The sequence below is a fragment of the Mizuhopecten yessoensis genome, unplaced genomic scaffold (genome assembly GCF_002113885.1).
Source record: "Mizuhopecten yessoensis strain PY_sf001 unplaced genomic scaffold, ASM211388v2 scaffold2137, whole genome shotgun sequence".
In the NCBI taxonomy this organism is placed as follows: Eukaryota; Metazoa; Mollusca; class Bivalvia; order Pectinida; family Pectinidae; genus Mizuhopecten; species Mizuhopecten yessoensis.
The window spans coordinates 875,659-882,491 of NW_018404396.1; positions in this window are offsets into that span (position 1 = coordinate 875,659).

Sequence of the window (6,833 nt, forward strand, 5' to 3'; positions counted from 1 at the left end):
ATTGTGGGGGGGGGGGGGAGCACTTAGTTGTGGCATGGCTAGATGTTTTACAAAGGGAGGCACAGGGGAGAAGATATGATAAATACTGTTGTTTGATTACCCATACACAGGACACAAAATATGAGATACCAGCAGCTGTGAAATCCTCTTGCCTGTTCACATACGAACATTATGTATAACTTGACCAAAAACTGTATCTACAAACTGTGGACTGGGTGATTTTGGGTGTAGTCATGACAAGACAGTACAGTAGATCTACTAATTTTCTGTAATGTCGTTTATCAGCTAGACATTTTTTTTTGAAATTCACTGCATGAAGAAACTGAACGTGTAGCTACCAGTACTAAATCATTGTTACTTGGCATAGTTAGTATACCTTTCTCAGTGTAGCTATTAGTTCCTAAGCCTGAAACATTTAAATGATTATTCTTAAACATGTAAGTGTAGATTTTTATTATACTGCAAAGTGGAAATGTTCCCGTTTTTCACGCTTAGGAAATTAACGCAAAAATATCAACATGTGAATATATATTTATAGGTTATATAGATCATAGATAAAAAGAACTTTTGCCAATGCGTAAAATAATGCAATCAGTTTGAAGGGTCACGACGCAGCCAAACCACATGCGAAAATTTCCACCTTTACAGTACTGACCAAAATTCTCTTAGACACGTTATTACAATTAATTGCCAAATCATGAATGCAACTGTGAACAGGGAAATTTGACCTTACTAAGGACACAAAAGCAGATGTAACGGGTAATAAATCTTAATATGTTAGACACTGACTATTGTGTCAGTTTTAACTCATTCATCCCTGAGATTTCATAATGAACTATTCTAACCTTTGAATTGGAAGAGTTCAAATGTGTCTTCAGGGGTGAATGAGTTAACTTAGGTTAGTTACATTTTTCATAAATTATAGGAAAATTAAGTGCATTTACAGTAGATAAGTTGTCATGTGGTTTAATATAACTACAAAATTACACTTATATAATGTCAAATATTAACCAAAAACACTTACATTGGTAGGTCTTATTGATATAGTCTAGAGCAGTAGAGGTCTTGTTGGTAGAGTTGTGGGAGTCTTATTGGTATACCCAACTTTTTAAATTTCCATTGGGGAGATTACGCTTGCTAGGAATTAAAAGTATAATGTGTGTATGTTCACCCTAGGGAAAAAGTAACACTTCTAAATGGCATCTTTTGAGCTGTTCTTTCAGATGAAATAATAGAAATAGTTTAGCAAATTCACGTGTTGAAAATGCTCAATGTTAGGGTCCTAAATAGGGAGAGCTGGCAAGTATGCCCTAGATCTGTTCAATGTAATGTTATAGAACTTTCACAATCTTTGTATTCAAAATTTAGAGACTAACACATGTATGTAAGGTGGTTATTTGCATGTCTTTGCTCACTATGTCTATATATAGCACAATATTGGCCAAAACAGTTCACTATGGAAACCACTGATATGTGTTAAGTACATGTTTATACTATATTCTATTTCTTTACTTTTTCTAGTCTCACCAGAACACAGATCTACCTTGATTTTCTCTAACAGTCTCTGTTCATGTTCATCACTTCTTTATTTTGTTTAAATTTTTGTTTAAAAGTTTAATTAAGTTGGGTTTTATGTCGGGTAAACTTAGAGAGATTGTATAATGTGATTGGTTTGTGTGCAAGCTATATTCATTTGAAAGGAACAAGTTTGTGATATTTAGACGGAAACATTTTTTACTTTAATGTATAGGATACATTTATTTGGTTATTGATAAATGTTCATTTGTAATGTTGTATTTGGGTTTCGACCCAGATATAAAAACAATGTGTGTTGGCTCTGTTGTATTAGGGTTTGACATAAAGAAAATAACCTCCTTGTTAGATCTATGGTATATAGATTGGAGAAAACAAAATTCCGGTGTGGATTGATAATGGTAAATACTTGAAAGTGCAGAAGCAGAATGCACTTAAAAATCTGAGATCTAAGATGATGGGCTTCATAGCTGAGGAAGTGGAAATAACAGTTAAAAGTCTGAAAGATAATTTGATAAATAGAGTATAGAGTATAGTATAGTGGTAGATGATAAAATTGAATTTTAAAAAACCAGAATCTGATTTTAGTGATGTGAAGAAAGTGAACTACCTTCCATTAGCGTGACCACAGAAAGCCATACTGATTTAGGTGTTGAAACACTGTATATAACACATATGTTAACTGTGTATAGCACTGATATTTACTGTAAACCTCTTATATTTCAAGGAGGTTTTATGTGTAATGTTTGTGGACTGAAAACATAATGTGAAGTGTAAATCCCACTTGTTCCAGCAACAGAACCACATTCATTACACAATGTGAAATAAAAGAGCTATATTGTAAATTTTATTGGGTTATGGTCAGGTCTCATATTAATACTGCCATTTGTTGTTACGAACATTACACTCCAGAATCTTAAATCCCTAAATGATCAAACTTATGGTGAAATGAAGGAATTTGAAATTACAAAAATAACTAGAAAAAAAATACAGATCTACATTTGCTCTTGAATATGCATGAGGTTCTAAACTTTTTAACCAGAACAAACTGAATAACTTGATTTAATATAATCTTATCAAGGTGAGGAGTACCATTAAGTTAAATGATATTATTACTTTGTCACTGTTGTGAAATATTTATCTCATCTGGCAATTAATTTTACAGATTTACAGTTGTTTAAAATGGAGTGTTTGAAAACCAAAATAGGAAAAAAAATACTGGGATCAAAATTGGGATCCATCTACTGCCAATCCTAAAGTTAAACAATGTGTTCATGAATTATATATTCACATCAAAAATAAGGTTGAGCTACCTGGAGAAGGGGGGTAACTCTTAGAGAAGGAGGGTAACTCTAAGCCAGAAACAACTGCTCAGGTGGAACTTGTCTCGAAGATTATAACTGGTGCAGTATTACCTATTTCCTTAAATTGACAGGTCATACATGACTTGGTTGTCTAGGAAACTCAGTGATGAGGCAACTAAGTGATGAGGAGGTTTGATCTTGGTAAGAAAATGGCTCATAACACTATTATTTCATTTTATTAGTTAAAAAAGTTTTTGTGGTCGAAGAAAAATGCATATGTTATAATAGTATGTTGGTTGGATTTTTCCTTGTTCTATTTAAAATATTCAGTTATTCAAACCCAACTATTTTACTGATACTGTTCTGGAGGATGTCTTTGAAGTATTTATGTAATTCATGTATTTACATTTGAGCAGTGATCTTTAAATAGTAGAAATGGCTGTAGCACATGAAAATGCTCAGTGATACAGTATTGAATCAACTACATTATCAGGAGGATGGACACAGCTACTGTAGAAATGTAGTTACTTATATAAACTATTTGTGTACTGCATAATGAACTTATCAAGTCAGGGTAGAAAATGCTATTTTCGTGTCAATATAGGCCCATTCTTCCTAAGGTCGTTTCATCCTGCTCAAGTTCGTCTCCATGGTTTGTCAATATTTTACTTGAGATTGGCAAACTCATCACGTCAATCTTATTATCCTCTAATTTGGTAAAGTATACAAAATAGTTTTAATTTTGCATGCTGGACATCAACTTTCAAATAACTAAAAGTTCAATGATCAATTTATCTTCTCTACTACAGTTGTAGAACAGTTGTACTACCTGCTTTTTACAATACTTTTTGGGGCATTTCATCTGTACTTTAAGGTTTGTGAGAAACTCTGATGTATTTCTACTCTGTTCTCAATTCGGCCAAATGCTGTGATGCTATCTGCCAAAGCACCAACATGAACAGAATTGAGGACGGGAATATTTAAACTTATTTGTCTACCAATTTTTCTGTTGCATATGTGATGTTGTTGCTATATTACATTGTCTGATGCTCTATGTATGTACTGGTATTGTACATTTGTTCTTTAATTTGTTAATATTTGCCCAATACCCTAATATTATATACAGTATATATACATAATTATATAAATATATCTAATATGTATTACTATGGAAATATGATTAGAAAACTTGGAAAAAAAATAAAATGTGTATGAAACAAATAATTTCTAAGTGTTTTCAATTTCATAACATCATACTTTTATGGGTAATGTGTCTTTAAGGATAACATTGTACCTTTCAGGATAACATTGTGGCTTTGAAAATAACATTGTGGTTTGAGGATAAAATTGTGGCTTTGAGGATAACATTGTACCTTTGAGGATAACATAGTACCTTTGAGAATAAAATAGTACCTTTAAGAATAAAATTGTACCTTTGAGAATAACATTGTACCTTTGAGAATAATATTGTACCTTTGAGGATAACATTGTACCTTTGAGGATAACATTGTACCTTTGAGAATAATATAGTACCTTTGAGAATAAACTATTCTAACCTTTGAAAACAGTTGTACTACCTGCTTTTTACAATACTTTTTGGGATAACATTGTACCTTTGAGAATAAAATTGTGGCTTTGAGGATAACATTGTACCTTTGAGAATAACATTGTACCTTTGAGGATAACATTGCACCTTTGAGGATAAAATAGTACCTTTGAGGATAAAATCGTACCTTTGAGAATAATATAGTACCTTTGAGGATAACATAGTACCTTTGAGGATAAAATTGTACCTTTCAAGATAACATAGTACCTTTGATAATAACATGGTACCTTTGAGGATAAAATCGTACCTTTGAGGATAATATAGCACCTTTGAGGATAACATAGTACCTTTGAGGATAAAATAGTACCTTTGAGGATAAATTGTACCTTTGAGAATAAAATTGTGGCTTTTGAGGATAAAATCGTACCTTTGAGGATAATATAGCACCTTTGAGGATAACATAGTACCTTTGAGGATAAAATTGTACCTTTGAGAATAAAATTGTGGCTTTGAGGATAACATTGTACCTTTGAGAATAACATTGTACCTTTGAAGATAAAATTGTACCTTTGAGGATAAAATCGTACCTTTGAGGATAACATTGTACCTTTGAGGATAACATTGTACCTTTGAGAATAAAATTGTACATTTGAGAATAAAATTGTACCTTTGAGGATAAAATCGTACCTTTGAGGATAACATTGTACCTTTGAGAATAACATTGTACCTTTGAAGATAAAATTGTACCTTTGAGGATAAAATCGTACCTTTGCGGATAACATTGTACCTTTGAGAATAAAATTGTACCTTTGAGGATAAAATGGTACCTTTGAGAATAAAATTGTACCTTTGAGGATAAAATCGTACCTTTGAGGATAACATAGTACCGTTGAGAATAACATTGTACCTTTGAGAATAATATAGTACCTTTGAGGATAACATAGTACCTTTGAGGATAAAATAGTACCTTTGAGGATAAAATTGTACATTTGAGAATAAAATAGTACCTTTGAGGATAAAATAGTACCTTTGAGAATAACAACGTTGGACCTTTGAGGATAAAATAGTACATTTGAGGATAACATTGTCCCTTTGAGAATAAAATTGTACCTTTAAGGATAAAATCGTACCTGTGAGGATAACATTGTACCTTTTAGAATAACATTGTACCTTTGAGAATAATATAGTACCTCTGAGGATAACATAGTACCGTTGAGAATAACATTGTACATTTGAGAATAAAATTGTACCTTTAAGGATAAAATCGTACCTGTGAGGATAACATTGTACATTTGAGAATAAAATTGTGGCTCTCAGCATACCATTGTACCTTTGAGAATAACAACGTTGGACCTTTGAGGATAAAATCGTACCTTTGAGGATAACTTAGTACCTTTGAGGATAACATTGTACCTTTGAGGATAAAATTGTACCTTTGAGTATAACATTGTACCTTTGAGAATAACATTGTACATTTGAGAATAAAATTGTACCTTTGAGGATAAAATCGTACCTTTGAGAATAACATTGTACCTTTGAGAATAACAACGTTGGACCTTTGAGGATAAAATCGTACCTTTGAGAATAACATTGTACCTTTGAGAATAAAATTGTGGCTTTGAGGATAAAATTGTACCTTTGAGAATAAAATTGAACCTTTGAGGATAAAATCGTACCTTTGAGGATAACATTGCACCTTTGAGAATAACATTGTACCTTTGAGGATAAAATCGCACCTTTGAGGATAACATTGTACCTTTGAGGATAACATTGTACCTTTGAGAATAACATTGTACCTTTGAGAATAAAATCGTACCTTTGAGGATAAAATCGTACCTTTGAGGATAGCATTGGTCCTTTGAGAATAAAATTGTGGCTTTGAGGATAACATTGCAACTATGGTTAGCTTTGTTTCCTTTTGGGGAAACATTGTTCCTTTGAATATAACATTGTGCAGTACAGTTAGAAATGTGGAGGTTACTACCAAACAAATGTTACGTATTAATTCACAAATTATTATATAAAAAAGGAACCCCCCAAAAAAATGGAATGCCTAACAGGTGCTCCAGAAGAGTATGTGTTACATGACTTACGTCATAAATATTACACCCAGCATTATAGATTCTGACAGATTGAGGAAACGATATAAGAAACCGGAAAATGTAGGTCAACAGGGATCTAAAAGTACAAGAGAATACTGGTGTGAAAACAAGAACGAAAATGTAATTAAAAATCGATAACTAGGGCAAAAATTATCAATATTAAGATAAAAGATACCCTTAAAGAGTACAAGGAGAACAAGACCTGGTGTTCGGGAAAAATAGGCGTATTATGCTTCATTGCATGACGACACTTGTCAGGTAAATTTCACCTACTGTGTCTTACTTAGATGTTTCTGAATGTTTACATGTCACAGTTGATTCGGTATTCAAGAGATAGCTCTGAATATC